Here is a 22,599-nt window from a genome sequence, read left to right as displayed (position 1 = left end):
TTACAAAATATCTGGATTTACAACATAAAAAGCGTTTTTACAATACTCATCAGATACTCCTTATCATCCAGCCTTTGAACAGAGATGTGGGATCTTCTGCGGAAACCATTGAGAGTCTTTTCCACTTTCATTATCAGCTAGAACTTCAGCCACTGGGCATTCTTACACCATGCAATGAAGTACAATAAACTGAACTCTGAACTATAGCTAACAAAATCCAAAAGAAAGCACTGTGCAGTGGTGCTAGCTTGGACCTTGAAAGCAGAGAAGTGGATCCCACTGCCTTGCATACAATATCACTTTCCTATTTCTTTTTGCAGAGCTGCTACTTTCTCCAGATGGCTTGATGCTGATTAAGCAGGTAACAAAATTTCTGACATTGCAATGTATAGACACAACCAACTTTGTTTTGAACAGCTAGCTATTAGCTGAAGGGATCTCATGAAAACTAAGAGCCTTGCCCTTCAGGCACCGGTACCAAGGTTTGCTATTGGTCCGAGGAAGCTGCATCCTAAAGAAAGTGCAAGAGAAAACGAGTCCTCATGTCTGCCCTCATATTTTGAGAGCTAGTGCTTCTCCTTCACATTCATCTTTTAGCATGGCTCTGTGTGATTGACAGAGGCTAGTTCCTTATAAACACATGTGATCAAGTGGAATATGAAATTAACACTTTTAGGGGAATATCTTTATGCAATATCCACTGCAGGCCACTTACTATTTTGGAACGATTTGACATTAACTTAGATTTTGGAAAAGTGTATTAAGTCGAAGTATCTCTGACTGCAAAGACTTGTAATTCACTAATGGATGAATGAAGGATCTGAGTACACAATTGTCAAAACACCGAAATTATGTGCACTGAACAAATTCTTTGATTTTCAGGAAACCTACATAAAAGCAAACCTCAAATGTATATCTTAAAGTTATTATGAAAAATTTGTAAGTCTCCATACTAAGGATGCTTGATGCTCTGCAAAATTTCCTGCTTTCTCTGCTATAAGCATCTCAATTTAAAATGTAACCATTGATAACAATCACTAGATATACTCCAGATGAAAAGCTTTTCTGGTTAAAGTCAAACTAAGCATAATGAAACCTCCCATAGCTCACTGAAAAAAATGCATAGAGTATGACTTGCCTCCCTTTCCCTGAGCATTATAATGAAGAAATGGTTATGAAAATCTGTCATTCTTCAGCAATTCTTCTCTTCTCCCTACTGATATTTTCCAAGATTATCCACCAAAGATATCGTACTTCCTCAGTATTTTTATTGTACCTCACTCTGCAATGACATCTTTGGTTTGCAGGAAAGATGAAATTTAGAACTAAGTAGGTAGCTGTAGATCTAAATTATTTTCAAGTATTTTGCTTTAAAAGATAATCCATGTTTGCAATTTATAATGCTTAAAACCACACTGGCCTTTTAACTATGTGCTGAGTATGAAAATGACACAATGGCTTGACAGTATCTGGTCCAGCAGTTCCAGCTGATTCTGCCACAGACCACAAGAAACTACAAAACAACCACTCTCAATGGCCCTTCTTGTCTGATTTCCTGTGATACATTATATTTTTGTATCATCACAAAGGAAATTGTTTCCTTTTCCAAAAGCCATTTAAAATGCTGCCAAGTTAACCAGTTGGCTAGTTATTTTCTTTTTAAGTTCTTATTTGTGATTTTGCCAGAATTTAATAGCTTAGGGCTTTTATGAAACAGGGCAGTCATACATCTGACGGTTTTGTGAAAACTTTACCAAAAACTGGTTGCTTCACTTCTAAACAAGATTAGGGAAAAACATATATTTTAACTGGTTATTTGAAAATCTGCAACTCTTTACATACATCTAAATTTTATCCAGACTGTTGGTATCATATAACTGGGACATCAGTCCTGTGATGACCTTTTTCTTCAGTCTCTACAATAACATGAAGAAACAGGATGCACACACATACAAAAAGAGTAGTTATCTGTTCTGCTCAAAACTGTAAAATACCATTTAAAGAAAAAAGATTATAAAATCTTTCTTTATACAATACAGATTTTGCAGGCTAACACTTAAGTTCTCCACTATTAACCAACTCAACCAAATAAGAACCGGGATAATTTCGAATGTTTCATTTAACATTCTATCAACCTTCCTCATAAAAGTGATTTTTCTCTAAGAAAAGATATGCCAGAAAAAGAACTGTTCAATCATATTGAGTTATGAATCTGTACAATAACAAAGTTTGCTCATGTTAAATCGTTAAAAAAAATAAAAAAATTAAAAAAAAATCAGACTTCGAGCTTGGCTCTAGACTTTTTGCAAATACAAAGGCTTTGGTGAAGTGCCTGTGAGCTTTGGATAGCAAATAAGAATTTTAGAATGAACAAATCATTTATGCTATTATGCATATGAAATTCTGGTTAATTTCTGTCTGAAATTAACAGGCAAACTCTCAATGATTCTTTGAGACCACCACATCAGGTGTTGCTTTGTGACATTAAAGAATATGAAGTGAGAGATTATGTACGCTTTAGTCTAATCTTGCAAACATGCAAGCAACACAGTAATTCTCCTTTGTAGTACTATCAGCAGGTACCAGCTGCAAACTTTTTCAATTTGTCAATTATCCCATAAACATGCCAAACCAATCTCTCCACAAACACTGCGGCTTGTACTTTTTACGTTTTGTAAAAATAGCCAAAGTGTTACTTTGCTTACAAAAATACATATTTCTTCTTAAGTTTTTATATGAGATAGTATTTCCATTAAGCATGTTTAAAAATAATGCTTTATTCAGAGTTATCCAGACCATACTGTCATCCAATTTGTTGCTGTTTGGGAAAAAAAAAAAGGCATCCTTCTCCCAAGTCTACCAAGGAGAACAGTCCAATATCTCACCAAGAACAAAATACAAATGTCATAATGCTCTTATTCTAAAAATATGATCCATCCTCACCAGTGCCTTGGACAGAATCTCCAAATTCGACACCAGCTTCCCTGGAGACAAAGCTAACCAAGACTCAGCCAACAGAAGCTGCCTGTAAGAAGCACATGCAGGAGGAAAGGCAGTCTCTTATGGTGACATTTCTTTCTTTTGGGTGCCCTTCCAGGCACAGAGCTATCAAGGGTGCTAGCCAGCTCGGAGAGCAATTTCCCCAGGGAAGGAAAGAGCCTCCTGGCTAACCGGTCTGCGTGTGCCATCCTCCCTTACAGGGCTAACTTCCCATCTCCTTGGGAAGGGTGTCTCCTTTCCTCCCCAGTCAGACTTGTCCCCAGAATTTCATGAAAATACAGGACCTTGTCACTCAAAATTTTTGACACTTGATACTGTGATGATAAAATATACTCTTAAATATTTTACCACACATTTATTTCATTAAAAGCTAGCCTGGCAGTTAGTCATGCAACGGCCCCAGCACTAGTAACCACCAGTTTTCCTGACCAATACTGTTTTTTAAACAAGACAAGTAGTTACCTGTTGCCTCTTACTGGCAGATACTCCTTGACAGTCAGAAGTCAAGCCAGGATATAGAATTAATACAAAGATCACACATAACGCTCCATCTGTCAAAAATCTATTCGTAAAGTAGCTCTGATGGACTTCTTGCAATATTAGGTAACACTGGGCATGGAAAAAAAAAAAATCATATTCCACTAACAAAAGCCTTTAAGACACAAAAGGAGTGTCCATCTTTGGGCTATTGTTCCTTTGATTCCCAGGAGAAGGCTCAGGCTTTCCTGATGAAGCAATGCACAACCAGTAATTCAGGTAGGGAATTTCACAGGGCAGAAGTCAGAACCTTCACAGAACTGTGATACAGACAGTGGACCTCATCTCCACAGTCAGTAAGGGTGTCTACAGACTCCTCCACATCTGGAATGGCTCCAACACACTCTCTCTGTCCAACTACACAGCCCTGAAGTGTGCAAACTCATTCTTACACGCATACAAATCAAAACCACTTATTCTTTAACGACGGAACTATAGAAAAATTTAGGCTGGAAGAGACCTCCACTGCTAACTCCAAAGTTAGGCCAGGTATGCAATTCATGTTTATTTTCTTTTGTCTTCCTTTGCAGCCTATAGGAAAGACTTACTTCAACTTAGAAACAGTGCAAAAAATGCTGCAATGATCTAGTTATGGGCCATATAAGATCAACTCAAGTCGTTGTTCAAGCCACCAAAAATATTACCAAATTGCTTGTATGCATTCTTGTACATCAAACCTTGCTCATTACAACTCATAGCGTGACAATTGCTCCTGAACTCAGGGTTTGTATAAATTATTCAGTCCTACATGGACACATCTAGACCAGCCCATCTGGAGCACAGATGTAACAGCCATCCCGTGTCTGGTGCCCATATTACCTCACGCAGCACCACAAGGTACACAATTTTCTTAGCTAGGCTTACCAGTATCAACCCTAGTTTTGCCACACAAATAACACATTAAAGGCCCAGTGTGTTTGCAGAATTTTACTCCTAGACATGTTTGTTCCATTCACTATACTGAGCATGTACAATCTAAACTTTATCCAAGGAGCTGTGTGCTAGAGAACCACGTCCAATCTCTCCAACTTCTATTTCTCAATACAGCTGGAGAGAGTTGCCCAAAATAAACATCTAGGCCATTACGTTTGTCTAAATAACAAGCTTACATTATACATTTCAAAGTAATAGCTTTGATGGAATTTAAATCCCTCTAGAGAAAAGCAGTATTTAGCTACAAACGTATGACTGTTCCACCAAAAAATATATACATGCATGGATATTTTAGACTAGAAAAGATCGCCGTCGTCTGCATGCTACATATGTAAGCATGTAGCCTGTAACTTCTCTTTGAGTTAGATACTTCAGAAAGATAAGTCTTGATTTTAAGAGAGACAACTCAGCTCTTAGAAAATACTTTAAGAATTAATTCTTCTCACTGTTAGAAAAGTTTCCAATTTCAACTGTCATTTTATTTTCAGTTTCAGTATTTTAATTTCCAATACATTTTGGTGCATCAAGATGTCTTCTACCATTAATGATTCTGCTCAGGCATCAACATTCAAAGAGCTCTTTTCACTCCGGGTATATAATACTGGTTTGATTTTGCATAGCACCTTTCATTCAAATATCTCAAAAAACCCTCATGAGTATTTATGAGTGTTAAGCTGCCTATAGAAATATCTGCATTTTGCAGATAGGCAAACTGAAGGGAAAAAACACTAGAGATTATATCCTCCAAGGGGATGAAAACAACATGGGAACAAGGTGTCAATGTGTTTCTGTGAAGGTGGAGAGTCAGGCAAGCTCTCCAAAGTCACAGAATACCACTGGCAAAGCCAAGAACAAACTCCTCATCATCAGATTCTTATGCCTGTGCTTCTACAGCAAGATCATTACAATTTTAATACATTATTTCTATTTACTGTTGTATAAGGTTTAGGTGTCCAACTCGGCATTTAAAACAGCTTAGAAACGCACTCCAAATTTAATACCAATGCTTCAATTATAACTGTAGAAACTGTCCAGCACAGGAATGCAAAATTTTTTACGCTGCTTAAGCAACTGGCTGGTTTTATCACATTTCACAGAACAAGACACTAAGTCTAATGAATCAGAAACACATCAATATCCACAGCAAGCCCAAATTCATCTTGGCAGCTGCTGAAACTCTGACCTATGGCAGAGACGATGAAGACCTCAGCCTGGCAATTCAGTCCCCAGTGACACTGTGTCAATGGAAGCGTGCAGACTCAGTCACTTCTTTTCACATACAAACCTGGGAGGAAGGGGTTTTTTTCTGGATCAATGAACACTGCTGAGTAGATGAAAGAACTTAATAGGTTTTCTCCAAAATACAGCTAATAGCTATCAGAGTGTATTCTGAGAGGAGCCTTATTAAGAACAGACGTTTTACTCTCACAGCCTTATGTCATACGAAGCAGCAGGTCAGATCACAGTAACAGGCAGAAAATCACAGTGCTTCCCATCCCAGCAGACAGGATTGCAGAACCAGAAGTGAATTTTCAGCACATTTACATAACTTTCCCTACATCTCCAAGCTTATTGCTCGAGCACATTGGAATGTAAAGGTTACTGAGATGTTACTACTATTTTTGAAGCGAGGGATATGAGCTTTCATGAATGGATAGCTTTTTGCAGAATCTGACCTTTTGTAATTTACTGGCCTCAGAAAGTCTTCCGTATCTATGTTAAGGCATTTTTAAAAGTTCTCTAAAAAGTATTTATCCTGGACTGGAAGAGACACCCTCCCCATTATGTTTCCATTAAGAATCTGAACATCACTAATAAGAAAACCGAACGTCTACTCCATATCTTGATTAACTTAATTAACCTACCACATGCTTTCATAATATCCTATTATAATCAAAGAAATTAGATAGAAAAAAAATCTCTGTTACATTTCTACTCTATTCTATCAGGCATGTTAGATATATCACTTAGAAGTTTAGAAGACAGACATTTTAAAATCCAGCCAATAAAAGTATATGTTGAGGGACGTTAAAACAACAACAAAAAACCCACCTTAACACAGCTTAGATACATGAGAAAGTCTTCTCTGCAGAGAAAAACATTCTGGAAAGCTTCGGGGGTTTTCAGGATGGCAGCTTATTAGCTGAAACTGATTGTCATGGCTTTGAACTAAAACCCTTCTAGCTCCCAAGAGCTGTTTTGGCTTGCCTGTGTAATAAAGGCATGATTCACAGAAAACATATTTGACATTTTTGGGCCATATAAGAACCAGCACTAGGTCTATGACTAGCTAACATACTGAATGAAATTCTAACCTTGTTGAAATAGGTAGGAATTCTGCCTTTGATTTCACATGGTCAGGATCTCACCATGCTACCAGAGCAACAGTAAGCAAACAAGAATAATTCAATCTTTTTACAGTGTTCTTGAGATCACAGCAGGAAAAGACAATTTTTTACTTGCATCATCCAATTCTCAGTCTGTAATATCTAACCCTCCATCAGTTTTGTGACACATATTAAAGCATCTATTAAAATCAAGGATTTATTTTGATATAAAATGTGATTAATTATAGCAGCAAATCCAAATTCTTGTCTTTGTTGACCTGTGTAATTCATACAAGTCTAGAAAATAACTTTGCAGGAGTCATTTAGTAGTTCAGCATACAGTTTCTGGCTGTGTGCACCCTAGATATAAGCAAACCTAAATACTACTTGCTTCCCAAAGCATTTGCTGCTCTGCTGTAGGAAAAAAGCAAAATGGGCAGAAATGAAGCAAAGGAGGAGGTGATGGATCTGCTATGATGTAAACAAAGACAGGAGAGAGCATTGCAGGGACAACAAAAATTCTGAAGTACTTAAAGGACTATTTCGGAGACAAACAGAGTAAGTCAGCTGTTATCAAGTCTTTCACATAGTATCTCATCCACAAGATTTGTACATGTTGTAATACACACCGGTATCTTGTCTGTATCTATACAATACAAGGGGGGCTTCTATTCACATCATAAAGTAAGGCTACAGCACTAAGGTGCTTCTACTGCTATTCTTTGAACCACAGAACAAAACTAGGGCCTACAAGCCTCCATGAGGCAAACCGACTATCTGATTTGTTTGGGGTTTTTTTGTTGTTGTTTTGGGTTTTTTTTTCCCCCCTCACAAAAAGAGGAGAAATAGTGTTCCATATACACACATGGAAAAGACAAGCTTGCTTATGAAAAACAGAAATTACTGTCAGATCAACCAGAAGAGCCACAGTAGATTCAGATAAACACTCAAATAATGCAATACTAGCTGGGCTACATAGCCATACTTTTTTCATGCTCCTTATTCATGAACCATCCAGGCAGAATGGAGAGAGCTGCTGCGCTATACACAGAATCTGCCTCAGTAAAAATGAGTAAAACCCATACTGAGAATGAGCAATAAAAAAGTTTGACAATAAAGTATCCTGAAAACTGAAACACAAGCCAAATATAAGATTACTAACATAAGCCGTTCATCAGCTTCAATTTTATCATTCTCCCAAAGCCGTGACATGAAGTTGTATAATCTTTTGGTTTTTGACGAAATCCAGGATGGTTTCTCTGGCTGTTTTCCAGATCTCTGCTGTGGCTCATATTTTCTGTTTTTACAGTTCGATCACTATGACTGTTACTTCTTCTGAAAAAAATCTGCATAAAGCAAGTTATATTCAACAGTCATCCTCTAGCTTTTGCACACAATGAGCTTGTTTAATCACAGCCACATGGTTTTTACATGTATGTATGTGAAAGTGATTTAAAATGCTTTTTAAACCATTTCTACTGTTTTGACCAAATCTCAATTTTTTTTCCTCCTCAGGAAAATCTCACTGCATCTAAACCAGCAAGAAAAGCAGGATCTGTAGATATTTTCTGTCTCATTCTTCTCATTGATGTTTCTGTCTGAGAAGATAATTTCCTATCAAGATGTGATTTTAGGTACAGGAATTGTAGATACTTGCCCAGCACCTTAACTTCAAGGTCCATGCGATCACATGCTCAAAATCTCAGCTTTTGAAAACAGACTGCCTCAAGATCTTAAATAAATAAATAAATAAATAGAAAATTTGAACATAGTGCTTATCTCAATCAACAACCTCTGCTAACACCCCTTCCTCCTTTCTCTACCTTCCATATTGTCAACCACCATATGTGGGCTGGAGCCTGGCTGGAACTTACCACCAGGACACATTATCCATTGCACATCCCTGAGTACACCACAATCTAAAGGCAGAAGTATGGTCAAGAGGCAGATGAGAAGCATATGACCATGCTAAGGGCAATCTTTCAGTACAATGCAGTTGTTGCTGGAGAAGCTTTTAAGTTGAGTGCTTGTAAAGAGTTCAAAAGCCACACACTTCTGGAAAATAGCAGACACAAAAGCAGATCAGACCCCTTTTCTAGAGCCCTTTTACTGCTGTATGTCAAAGTCTCTGCTGTCACTGCTGAAGACCTGAGTGTTACTCCTACCATTTACTTTCTAAATTGCTAACCATAGCAAGTGTCAACACCTGGCCTCACCATTCCTTATGGTTTTATCAAAAGACAAGAAGGAAAAGTGTTATAATATTAATGCCACATGTGCTTCTAGATACACCAGATGATAAGACCCACTTCTCATACTTCCAGTTATTTAGGTAAGAGTCTCCCTACTACTGGTCTAAGACATTATTTGCAAAAATACAGTCTTGCCACCCCGTAGAATAATCCATGTCTGTGGCTGCTGCTATACTACTGGCCTATCTTCCTCTTTACCTCATTCTGCCTTCTTAGTATAATTATATTCACAGTCCTGCAGTTGTCAAGGAATGAACTGTGTTTGCCTACAATTTTATAAGAAAATATAATAAACTGTATCACAGTTTCTATGAGTTTTCTGTACAGACAAGAGCTACTCCATGTGTGCAACTGAACCAAATGCAAGCAGCTAGGCACAAAACATCAACAAGACTTTTGATATAAAGCAACAGAAGAATCCACACAATAAACACTACCCAGACTTCCAAGCAGCAGGTTGAACCTAAGAAGCCCCAAGCCTCTAAGTACTAGCAGAGTTTCAGCCACATGGTCTTGGGAACATGGGTATTCCCACACACAGTCTCACTGTTGAATGGCAACATCTTCAATCAATTCCAGAGCAAAGGACTCATCAGAAAAATCTTCCAATCCAAATTTCAGCACCCCCTCCAAGGGTCATCTCTGTTCCAGACTGGTTTAAGCAGCCTCTCTCTCTCTCCCCCCATATAACTTCATAGCTTGCTGTACTGGACCATAATCCTCCTTTTTTTTTTTTTTCTTTTTCCTCCTTATTTTCCTCAGTAGATGCTTCTTCAACTGTAAAGGGAGAATAGCCCGATTAGGAAAGCAAGCTTGGAACTGAATTCTGAAGTCCATCTCTTCAGCCACAAGGTTTAACAAAAGCATATTTAACCTGAGGGCGATGCTGATAATGCCTTCTCAAGGAGTATTAAGCAATGTGTTAGACCTATTTTAAAAGCACTCAAGAAAATTACCTCCTAAGCCCAAACCTGAAAACCATAGATGACATGCCTTATTCAAAATGAAAGTGTGTCTAATAACAATTGGAATATTCTGCACAGAGATAAAGAGTTTTTTCTAGGACTAGGTCAAAATCTGGAAGGACTGCAGAACTAAGGATCACACAAACCACTTTCTGCTCCGGGATCTCCCTCTAGACTTTGCCATCCCTAACACAGGGAAAATACCCAGTAACATGCACAGTAACAAAAATGGTTGTAAAAGCAAAGATTAAGCAGTCTCAAAATTCTCTGGATACAGTAGGAAAAAAAAACAACAAACCAATGAACTTCATATGTCACGAAGTCATATCACAAAGCACAACAATAATGCATTTGTACATTATGAAAGCAAGAACATATCGGTAAAATTATCTAGAAAACATTAACAAAAAATTATACTACTTCATCTGGGCCCAGCCTCTTATGGTCTAATTCCGACTCTGTGATAATCTTACCTCTTTTACAGGAATTATATAATGTATACAACGCCATCTAGTCATAATCTCCAAATTTCACAGGAAAAAAAAAGTAACTGAATATTTCCCAACATTAAGAAATAAAATTTTAAAACCCACAGTCTCAGCCATAACCTGTTTCCCATTACTGTTTCAACTCTACAGCCAATAGGACAATTAAAAATTAGAAACTGGAGTTCTGCGAAACATGACATTGCCTGTCCTTAACCAGTAAACACTACTGTGTGCAATTTCATGGGTACACATATTGTTTGCAGGCTGGATTGGAAAACAGTGACTTGTATATTTCTAATATAATACAGCCTACTGAACTATGTTCCAGCAATGTACGTAGGACCTTGCAGGTATTCCACCACGGACACCAGTTAATGAGGTCATGTCCTAGGAGAATAAAATTGAATTAGAAAAAGAATGGCAATAAATTCAGAATAGATGTCTGCAGAGTAATTTGAGAAGAAATTTCTTCCTGGCAAAGAGCAAAGCAAATACTTTGTAGGGGTCATAAGAAGGGTTTGGGGAAAGTATTTTGGCACTGAATTAAAGCAAAGTGATTCTATTGCTCTAAAGTCTATAAAATGTATTAACAGCCAAGCCATTATTTCCCAAGAAGAGTCTGTTAGGCCTCTGGCTGATTATAATTAATATTTGCTAGCCATTTTTGTACCAGGCTAATAATTGTGATATTAAGGGACTCTCAGCTAGACATTTATTTTGTGTGCACGTTTGTGCTTGTTTGATAAATCTCTTCTAATCCATTTGGGAGTATGGTGTCCCAGTACGTTCCACCAATTCCACATATTTTGTTTATCTAAACATAATGTTCCAAATCCCAGTTTCCACAACACCAAAGTTACTACTGTGATAGCAAACTGACATCAGATTTCTTTTAATGTAATTAAAGCAGACAATGGCCTCCAAAGACAACTTTTAATATCTTCTATTTCAAATCCATGTATATTAGGGTCGTTACAGTAAGATTGTTTGGGCTGAGATGGAAAAAGATTTTAACAAGTCATAGATCTAGTGCCCAGTAACGGCTGCTGTGCTGAGGCACGGGCCCAGGCAAGGGCACTCCACCACGTCTCCTTCATACCAACAGAAGGATGCTGTCGTAGTTCAGCCCCGATCGGACCAGACTACGCAGTCTCTCTCTCACTCCCCCCACCTTCCGAGAGAACAGGGAGAGAAAATATAAGGAAAAACAGCTCGAGGTTTGAGATAAGGACAGGGAGAAATCCTTAAAGTTACCGTCACGGGCAAAACAGACTAAACTTGGGGAAAACTATTCATTTATTACTACAAACAGCAGGATAATGAGACAGAGAACAAGATAACCTCCCTCCACCCCTCCCTCTTCCCAAGCTTAACATTATCTCTACTACCTTCCCCACCCCGAGCGGCACAGGGGGAAAGAGGGAATGGGGGTTGCAGTCAGTTCATCATATGTTGTTTTACGCCGCTGCTTCATGGTTGGGGGAAGAACTCCTCACATTCCTCCCCTGCTCCAGCGTGGGGTCCCTCCCACGGGCCACAGTCCTTCGTGGAACTGCTCCGGCATGGGTCATCTCTTCCACGGGTGCAGTCTCTCCAGAACAGCTGTCCCAGCGGGCCCTCCACAGGCCACAGCTGCCTTCAGGCATCCACCTCCCCCGGTACGGGGTCCTTCACGGGCTCCAAGTGGATCTCTGCTCCTCCGTGGACCTCCATGGGCTGCAGGGGGACAACCTGCTCCACCATAGTCGTCACCACAGGCTGCGGGGGAATCTTGGCCAGGAGCCGCATTACTCCTCCCCCTCCTTCTTCACTGACCTTGGCGTCTGCAGCCGTTCCTCACAACAGGCTGGCAGATGTCTCGCAGGATCTTTTTTTACATCTTATTCACTTCTTCTCATCTCCTTTCCACTTCTTGCAGCTGGGCTGGACCGAGTCGGGCCCAGTCGGCTGCCTGGCGAGAGGCCAGAGGGTGAGGCCTGCAAGGCCCATGAGGCCTGCGCCTCCCCCTCTGCGCCTCTGCCCCCGCTCAGCTTCTTCACATCTTCTCTTCTCTCCTCTTTTTTTTCTGTTTTCCCCTTCTTAAATACGTTATCGCAGAGGCGTTATCACGGGACATTCTGTTACCAATCGGCTTGGCCTTGGCCAGCAGCAGGTCCGCCCTAGGCCCGGCCGAGTCCACTGAATAAAGGGGAGCGATTTCTAGCAGTTTCCTACAGAAGCTACCACCTTAGGTCCCCCCTTACTAACAAAACCACGACAGATGCCAGGGGAATTTGTGGCTAAGGTCAGCCAACCCCCCTCTCAGGCATTTACTTAGTTCAGTCCCAGAAGCTTCTTCCAATGAGGCAGTTTGGATGTCTTGAAGATAATTTAACACCTGCACATAGCCAGACCACTCTGGCTGGCCTCATGGCCAGAGAGCAGGCCTTTGCCTCATTAGTTTCCTAACACAGACATAGCAAAAACATATCAGAAAGAAAAAAATCTGTGCGAGTATGGTGCCTAAGCATTCACTTGATAAATACCATTTAATTACCCATCATTTTGAAGGAAGCCTCCATTGTGCTTTGTGTGCTCACTAGTTTTCTGTGAGATATGACAGATTATATAGAACTGGATGGTGGTAACATCTGGGTTCAGAGTATTAGTCTGTCTGCAAACAAACAACAGCTCACCTAACTTGCAAATACGTCAAAATGCAGTTTCTATCTTCATGAGCAAACTATACTCCATAGCTCCCTTTCCTTTCATATATCTGTTTGAATTGATGTGCTTACAGTATATCTTCTCTAAGAAGTGTTTAACATCATTTTTGCAGAGCATAGTACTTTGATACACAACGAAGACAAATAATTTAAAATGCATCTTACAGAGACAAGAATTAATCTCCTAATTTTCCAGAGCCAAAAGATAAGAATGCTTCAAAAAAAGAGACACAACCACTTATTTCAGTCTTACTATTCTCTTCATTATTTGAGTTCAGCTCCATTTATAACACTGAATGGAGCATCATTCATCTCTAAAAATGCAGCTTACTATATCTCATCCTTTTTCTACCTTCCTTTTTTTATTACTTCTCTTTCATCATTTGCTCTTTTATCCACTTTCCCTTTTCCCCTGCTTTCTTCCTTGTTCCTTATCTTAGCTGTCATTTAACTTCTCCTTCCTACAGAAATACAGTCATACCTCAGGTGAAACAAGCCAACTGTTAAATGCATAGTCATTTATAACAAGAAGTAGACACCTGCTGAGTCTCATATACTGTATCGGGTTTCTTTACTTGACTTCCAACAGCCCTACCATAACATCCACGTCTCCACAACAGCACAGTTCCATGGTACATCTCTTCTTCTGCATCCAGCCAGCAGCCTCATACCTTACAGCCCAAGTGTGCCTAGCACAAGATCACACAAAAGAGAGAAGCCATGGCAGCCAAGTTGTATAGACCTTGCGTGCTCCAAGGAACACTTCCTTAGGAAAGCTCGTTTGCTGCAGCAAAATGCTGCCTCAAGACATGATGCTGCTCTCATCCCTCCTCATGAAGGAATACGTTAAATGTACATCTCATTACAATGTCAATACATGACAAATTTCATATTTGAGCAAGTGCCTGTGCACATACTTATGTAGAGAGAGGAATAACTCTCAAGATATACAGATAATGGCATAAAGCCAATGGCTAGGCTAGAACACGCTTCCTTGACAATTCTGATAACTTGTATGAAGAAAGGTAAGCACTACCCATGCAACATAATTCTTGATTATGAGTTTTCTAGTACACAGGAAAATGGTTTAATATCCTAACAGCTCAGAGCTATTTAATTATCTGTAGTTTCTCAAACACTGAATCCTAACAAATCGTAAGCAGAAGCTTTTCAGAAATGGCAAACAAAAATTGAGTAACAGGAACTGTACCTTTTTGTACTTATCATCTATATTTTGTGATACTTCTTGGTTACTTTGAACTACACGAGAGAGAAAATGCCAGCCTTCGAACTGCAATTTTACACATGCAACTAAATGGACAGACAAGTCATGGTACAAGTAATGCAGTGGGTTTGGTTTTTTTTTTTAATTATTTAATACATAACAAAATGTCAGTGATAAAATTTTAGATATAAACTTGTTATTCAACAATAGGCAACTGATTAAACATAAGCAGAGCCATTTATTCAAACACATTCAGATGGGGAACGTGGGAAAAAAAAATTCTATTACTGTTACCACTATCACGCCAAATTCAATAGCGTAAGTGAAGGTTTTTTTAACAGCCTCCTAATTAATCTGCTTTGATGATGGTTTATGCTGACAAAAATTAAAATTACTTTCAGAATTCCCTCCTTTATTGGAAGAAAGTAGTGTGACTATCATTGGAAAGCTCTAAAAAACTTGCTTTAATTGCATATCCACTCACTGAGGTAATGGTACAGATCTCAGCATAGGTCACGGGCATCAAAGCACAAACCTCTACTACTTTGAGTTAAAGAATTAAGTGTCACTAACCAACTGCCAAGCTACCAGCACCCAACTGTATCAACGCTTTGTTGAAACTGTCCTTCCCAATTTACATCCAGAGTGAATTATGGAAATATGCAGTTTCAACAGGCTCAAATGTTAGCACATTTTATTGATGGATTTTAAAACCATAGCAGTGGGATGCTCGGTCCAGCTCTGCTTGTGAAACAGTAAAGAAGAAAAACACAAATTCATGTAAAAAGAGATTCTTCTCTTCCTCTCTAGTTCTTTGTCTTTAAACCAGTTGCTATGAAAAGTGACCTACACTGTATTTTACATCTCCTCTGATTTTTAAAAACTGTTTGGTTAGTGTAAGTACCTGAAGTGTATTTCATTGAAGCAACAAAATCCTAGTTTATCAGATTCAGTAAGAGTTCCATCATTTAGCTCAGTGGGATAGAATGAAAAAGCAATGTAGACAAATCTGTCTTTTGTTTCTACTTATTTTAATTGGAGGAAAACGGTCACACTTCCAACAAAACGAACGACTGACTAAAATTCCAGGGGGATATAAATAATAACGAGAAGTTAATATAAACGGACACAAGAACAAGAAAGTGAAGTGACAACTGTTTTACAGTCTTCATAAGACTTTTCAGACACTTTATACACAAGAAGGTAGTTAATTGCTTCATTTTCCACAAGTCAGTTTTGGTACTACCTTTCCTGAAATCTGTGCTACGTCATTACATCTTATTGACAGTGGTCCCGGTTTCGGTTAGCTGGCCTGCATCTCCCTATCACTATTTTCTTAAGTACTGAAACATGGAGAAAAAAGAATAACTTTCCTGAACATGAAACATAAGAATAGAGGAGATAACTAAGGAAAAGCATCCTTCTTTCTCAGATCTTCTGGCCACCGAATTACTTACAAAAAAACCACCAAGTGCTCTTTATAATATTTCTGTCACCAAAAGATCAAAATAAGAATACTGAGTGATACAAACATGTTCAGCTACTCCTGCAGATAAAAGGTTTCAGGTAGTTCTGTACTACAGGATATTCATCTAATTTGGCTAACTGCAAAAAAAAAAGAAAAATTTGATTTTTTTTTTTTTTTGTTTAAGAAAAGTCACCCACGGGAAATAATGAAGTTTAAGATCACCGATGCTATAATAAAGTTCTGGAAGGAGAATGTCATTCACTTCACACTAAAAGACCAGTATAATTTGAATATTTCAATACTGATTTCAGTCATCTGTTCAACCTCAGCTCCTCCTGGCAAGATTCACCTATATGAAAAGCATTTACATGTATACACCCACTACTGAATCGTGTTATGTGGAAGTAATTACTGGTGGAATAGATTAACAACTTTTTCCCCGTACAGTTAGACTGAAGTCCCAATATGGAAGTTTAGAACAGTGCTTATTCTCACAAACTCCACAAAAGATGGACTAGCAGCTAGTAAAACTAGCGGGTAGGATAAGAGCTGTACAAAACATCCGTTCAGTAGCTTAATTCACTGATTTTGTCAGCATCTCACCTTTCCATGCAACTGACAGCCTGCTTATTAAGAACCTAAATACCCAGAGATTGTGTGGGTGATGTGTTACCCAGTAAAGAAGAAAATCAGGAACTTTTCCTTACAGTATTTTTATATTAGAACTAAAGCACTAACTCAAGCACTGTCTGCAATTTCCTTTTATTTCTAGTGGGCTTGGAGAGTGTACACAGCTCTGTTTTAAAAACACCTATCAAACTTCTCTTAGAAGATTTCTAATTCTTAAACTACTGATTAGTATCTTTGAGTAACTCAAGTGTAGTCACCAGTTAGCAGTACAGGAAGTAATACAAAAATTCTGCTGGTAAACAGGTATCAAGAATGGAAGTTCCTAAATCCTGACAGTTAGGTCGTATTTGGGATGTCTCCCCACAACCACCATACTACAGCATCAGAAATCTCAATGACAAGGTTTTCAGAGAACAGATTCAAGACCACTTAAAGGCTTTTATGCAGCAATGCAGTACAAACATTATCTAATAGGATATTCTACCTGGCCTTCAGCTGCTGTTCTAGAGGTGTTCGGGTTCTCCCTAGAAGCTGTCTGCCAGCCTCTGAAACACCTTAGGGTGTCAAACCTAAGACGTCTGTGTTTTCACAAATTAATCCTACTTTCTAATTTATAATCTTGCACACCCTAAAACTATTCACCATTTCACCTCTGTTCCAGTATCACGAGATCAAACACACATAGACTAAAAGTAATTGACCTGTTTATAAAGCATAATGGCACCAAATCAAACAGAGGCATCTTCATTAGCAAGGATATCAAGTTCCTCTTATTTCCACTACATTCCCTACCACTATCTTAGAGAAGACTGACAGCATTCAAACCCGAACCTATTAATGACAGCAACCTTTAGGTTTCAGATTTTTTATATCATAACTTTGTCTGGTTTCAGTAATTTTAGTGGGAGTTTTCACTGATTTTCAGCATTTCAGATTTTTGGCTCCTAGAATACACTGAACAAGGCCCAGGTAGCAGCCTTCTCCTGCTGTTCCATATACGTACTTTACTCCTTAACCAGTTTCCCCTTTTGCCTCCAGAGAGGTGTGAGTCAATCAAGCACATACAGTCTGTGAGATGTGGCTGATGTGAGCACTGGGTATGGCCCAGGTATTTTGTGTCATATGCCCAGCATTCAAGGAAATGGAAGCAGAACATGTTGAAAGAGGGCTTGGTCTGGGAAAGGTCCAGCAATGCCATTAAGCCAGTGAAAGGTTTCATTGAAGTTACTGAATCTATTCCTATGCGCAATGAACTCTCACCACAGATGATTATTAGGGATGGAGGTTGGAACTACTTACCTGCTTGAGGGTCAGCATACATTTCAGTGCTCTGTCAGAGCAGGGCTTCCTTAGTCCATACTTCACAGGATTAAATTCAGACAGCCCATCTTTTATAATCTTATTACAGAGCTTCCATAAAAATGAAGTTCTGTTCCAATTCTGGCAAGGTTTTATTGGGCAAAACCATTTCTATACATGGAATAAAGTAATTGTAGTATACTGAACTCTTGTATCAATACTTCTTTTCCAACTTTCATTTGGATCACTGTTGCAATTCAACAAAGGAGCAACAAATAAAATGCTTCTACACCAACAAAATATGAATTATAAATGATCTTATTTTCCAAATTACTATTTAACTACCACGTATCTTTTTTTTCCATTAGGGTGTTTCTCTGTGCTCAGGACAAAAATCTAATTGTAACTCACATTTCAAATTATAAAAAATTGTCTTATAGTTATCTTCTAACAAGTATTTTGCTAACAAGTTGAGAGGTACATCAAAATGTTACAAACTTGAAAGACTCTTTGGCTTCATTATGAGGTAATTTAAGTTACATTCAATGAAAATACAATTTTCTGTTTTAAATGGGGCTTCCTCCTCCCATCCACTTTCTACAAAGCAGCACAGAAATAACTGAAGGAAAAGATGCACTGTTTCCTTCTATCTGGACTCTTACTTGGTTTCCATCACACAGACTGGAAGCACCACCTACTTTCAGAAAAACATAATAGTTGCTACTGTATTGATCTAGAACCATGGTAAGCCAGGAAAGGCAAAACCTTTGCGGACAGAATTCTGTTGAACAATACAGTCCTCGTGTCCTAAAAGCATGATGAAGTGCAAGTCCACTACATTGCTACAGGTTATTTTGTAGTTCATGTTACACAGAATGCCACACTAAAGGAATACTTTTGTCCGAATACTTTCACCTTTAAATAGTTAAACCCGTTCTGTTTTTCATAACCACTGCATAAAATAGATGAGCAGTGGCTAATGACAATTAGTCCTAAGTGTTAAACAGACACAGCTATTGCAACAGCTGCACGCGTACTGAATCGAAGCGCCAGCGCTAACAATGGTGCTGTTAATGAGACATGAGGAGTATCTGCCGCGCACCCAGGCTGTTTGCAGCACTTCTGTTTCAAAGTCTGCCTCACCAGCAAGCTCTGTCTCCCCGATGAACCATTTATTCAGCCGTGAGCTCTGCTTGCACGAAAGGGAGCAGGGCAGCCCCCCTCTCGTCCCCATCTGCCTCTCATCCTTCCAGACCACCAGCACACCACCATTTTCCCCCTCATACAAAGGTTAAGGAAAACACAACTTCTGTGAAGATAAAAGCAGAGGGGAAACTTGCCCGAGGTCGGGGCGGCGAAGCCGGGGGGCAGCCGCTCGGCAGGGCCGGGCTCCCGGCCGGCGGGGCAGGCGACGGCAGCGCCCAAAGTATTTCGGAGCGGCGAGCAGACAAAAGAGGGCGTGTGGCGGCTGCGGGGCGCGGCAGCCCGCTTCGCTCGGCCGGCAGAAAGTCTGGTTCTGGCAGGGGGAAAAGGCACGCACCCACCCGCGTTCGCGCTCCCACCCTGCCCCTCACCGCCGAGGGCAAGGGCGCGTCTCCCCGTCCCCCCCGCCCCGCCGCGGCTGGCAGGATCGGCCACGGCCCGGCCCCGCCGCTCCCGGGGAGGCGTAACAGCTGCGGGCGGGTTGAAGTTTGGGGGCGAAGGGGAGATCGCCGCGCCACACGCACCTCCACTCTCCCTCCTCACCCCCCGCCGCTTACCTGTGGGGAGGTGCGGGGCGTTCGCCGCCCTCAGGGCGCAGCGAGGTGCGGGGCTGCGCGGCGCCCGGAGGACATGGGGCTTCTCCGGTGAGGCGGCAGCTGGCTCAGGGAGCGACAGGGCGGTGGCTCCCCTCGCTCTTCCCCGGCACCGTCCTCGGCGAGAGGCGAGCGGAGGGAGGCATGGCGAGCAGGCAGGGAGCGGGGCCGGGGCCGTCACTGCCGGCCGGAGGAGGACGCCCGCTGACCGGGGGCTGCGCGCCCCCCCGCCGCCGCACGGCCAGCCGGAGGCGGCCTCCCCCTGCTCGCCCCGCGGCGATGGGCGGGTGCCATAGCAGCCAGCGGGCTCCGCGGCCCGCCGCGGCGAGGGAACGGCCGGCAGGCAGCCGCCGAGGGGGGCGTGGGCGGGCGGCGGCTCCGCGGCGCAAAAAGTTTCCCGGCCGCTCAGCGAGGAGCCCGGGGCGCCGCTCGCCCCCGGCGGGACCCCCGCCCTCACGGGCCGCCCCACGGACCGGCCGGTCCCGCCCGCTCCCTTCAGCGCCGCTGAGGCTCCGCGGCCCCCGCCGCCCGCGGCAAAGTTTCACTCCGAAGCCTCCCGGCTGCGGGCCCGTCTCCATGGAAACGACCCCCCCATTTCCCACTGCTCCCCACGGGACGCGGCCGAGAGGAGGCGGAGGGGGGCGGCGAGCGGGAGCCGGAGCCCTGAGGGTCAGCCGGGACGAGCCCGGCGAGCGTTAGGCAGGTCTCGCCCCAGGCGGCGGCCGAAACAGGGCAGATGGAGCCGTGGGACAGGGACACAGCTCCTTCCCTACCTCCCGCCTGCCAGGGACATTCCCCCTCTGCCGCCAGCCCCGCCGGAGCGGCGGATTTGTAGGGCGCTCAGTTCCCCCCCGGCGGGCTGAGGGGCCGCGGCCGCGAGGGCGGAGTCACCGGCGGGAGCAGCCGGGGGGAGTGGGCGAGGGGGGGGAGCGCGGGCGCGGCGGTGTCGCTGGCGGGGGAGGCGCTGTCGGCGCGGCGGGGGGAGTGGCGGGCGGGGGCCCCGGGATGCGGGGATGTGTGCCCGGCCTACCTTGCTCCGTGTGAGAGCCGGACGAGAAACGTGGGAGCGCGGAGCTGTTCACCGAAATGTGGTTGGTTTGTTGTTTTTTTTTTTTTTACTTCAGAGTCTATTGCGCTTTTATGATTTAGCTCTTTTTTTTTTTACCTCTTTTTCCTCGGCTTATTTTGGGGTTTTTTTTTGTTTTGTTTTTTTTTTTTGTGGCCACCCGCCCACACCTGGTGTCCATCCAGGGACGGCAGAGAGTTGAGCTCCCTGCTGCTCGCACCTTCCAGTCAGGCGAGGTAATCGAGCAGATGGGCTGGGGAGAGGGGGAGACTCCTGCCTGCATGGGAGCTGGAACGTATCTTTTTGGGAGAAAACAAACCGAAAAAAAAAAACCAACCAAACAAACAAAAAACTGCACTTTTTTTGAGTTCGTAGCTGGTTTTATTTCATTTTCAAAACCTGATTGTAGTTCAACGTTGCTGTCGCCTTTTATGTGCCTTACTGTGATATTCTGTCTAATGCTTCTCCCAAAAAGAGAGAAAAATGCTGAACTTGGCATAAACATACCTAAATTTACCTCAGGTAGTGCTCTCCTCAAGACAGGTAGTGACTTAGGAGCTTCCATCCACCCTGCAGTAGGACTTTAGATCCCAAGTGCGTAGAGTTTCTTTGTGGTTGTACAGTGTGGTGTTGGTCTTTGGTGTGTGCTTGATAATGGTTACATTCCTGCCTGGTGTCTGCAGTGGCTTCCTCATTAAATATATCCTCCATTATCACCTTATTCTAGCATGAAACACATGCCAGCAACTCTGGACTAGCAGAGTAACATTCCTCAGAAGTTTGAAACATTGCATTTCCAGCTGTTCAGCATGTTTTGATTCAAGGAACAAAAAATCACTTTCAAGTGTCATATTTCTGTCCATTCGGATATTACCAGATCTGTAATTTGGTTTGTGCATGACGTAACATGTGTTTGATGTTACCTAGTGAGAGGACAGGCTTGCAGGCAGGTGTGTACTTCAGAGACAGCAAATTCTATAAGATCCAGCTGTGCATCACAGAGGGAATGAATGAAAGGGTTATATATGCCCACCAAATCTCTTTTAGATGCAATGTCCCTACAAGTGAAACTTCAGAAATTTTCTCTAGAATTTATGGAAAGTGTCACTGTGGAAGAGATACAGAAACTTCTCCTTCCTGTGCTGTCAGTAGAAGATGAAATGTGGACCCAAGGGTGTGATGTGAACCAGCGCCGGTTTCACCACTGCTCTTGTACTCTGTCTGGAAGGGCTGAGGCTTATAAATCTACAAGGAAAATGATCTGTTCAGTTCTTGCTAGTGACCTCTGTTTTCCCTCCAGCACTGGACCAGGTACAGTATCACCGTATCTTTATTTTCTATTCATATTTTCATGCACAAGATGCTTCTCAGATACCTTTTGTCCTTTTGGAAGTGCTGGCATTTAAAACAAATCCTCAGATTATTTATGCTCTCAAACAGCTGCCCCCAAAAAAGATCCTAGGCAGGTGACAGTATGAGCCAGTGTGGTTTTGGGGACGGAGTGAATAGGTTGGAGGACTAATTTCAGATTTCAGTAGTGCTACTAGGTGAGAGGCATCTCTGGGATAGACTTCCCCTCGCATTTGCTGTACGTGCAAAACCCACACTGCCACCAAACCGTGGGATTGCTGTATTTACACATGGCCCATAAGTTATATGTAGGAAAATGTGGCAATCAATTTAAATGATTGTGGGCAACACGTTTTGTGGGAGATTGCTATGGACTATAGTACAGGAAAAGCTGCCCATGCTAGTGACAGACACTTGGGAGACGTGTCTTGCAAGCAGAGGACATTCCACTTTGCTTCTTAACTGTGTTGCCTGGATTCTTCTAAAAGTCAATCAGTGCATTCTTAAAGAGGGGTAGTGCCTGCGCCTTTGCTTACTTAAAACAGTTTTATACTGATC

General features: G+C 41.8%; 2 protein-coding genes across 2 annotated transcripts in view; one reads left to right on the top strand and one right to left on the bottom strand.

Annotated features, from left to right (window-relative positions):
- TMEM200A (transmembrane protein 200A) overlaps positions 1-19,992 on the bottom strand; it is a 58,458-nt gene extending 38,466 nt beyond the window's left edge. Inside the window, exon 1 of the mRNA XM_086744865.1 lies at positions 19,590-19,992. The gene's annotated coding sequence lies outside the window, so the exon portion shown is untranslated. The remainder of the gene's footprint in view (positions 1-19,589) is intronic.
- A 642-nt stretch (positions 19,993-20,634) lies between these two features.
- The window catches only part of SAMD3 (sterile alpha motif domain containing 3), an 83,200-nt gene continuing 81,235 nt past the window's right edge, over positions 20,635-22,599 (top strand). Inside the window, exon 1 of the mRNA XM_086744597.1 lies at positions 20,635-20,716. The gene's annotated coding sequence lies outside the window, so the exon portion shown is untranslated. The remainder of the gene's footprint in view (positions 20,717-22,599) is intronic.

Source organism: Chlamydotis macqueenii, chromosome 3 (genome assembly GCF_036417535.1).
Source record: "Chlamydotis macqueenii isolate bChlMac1 chromosome 3, bChlMac1.mat, whole genome shotgun sequence".
Lineage (NCBI taxonomy): Eukaryota > Metazoa > Chordata > Aves > Otidiformes > Otididae > Chlamydotis > Chlamydotis macqueenii.
This window is presented reverse-complemented; position numbering and strand designations above follow the sequence as displayed.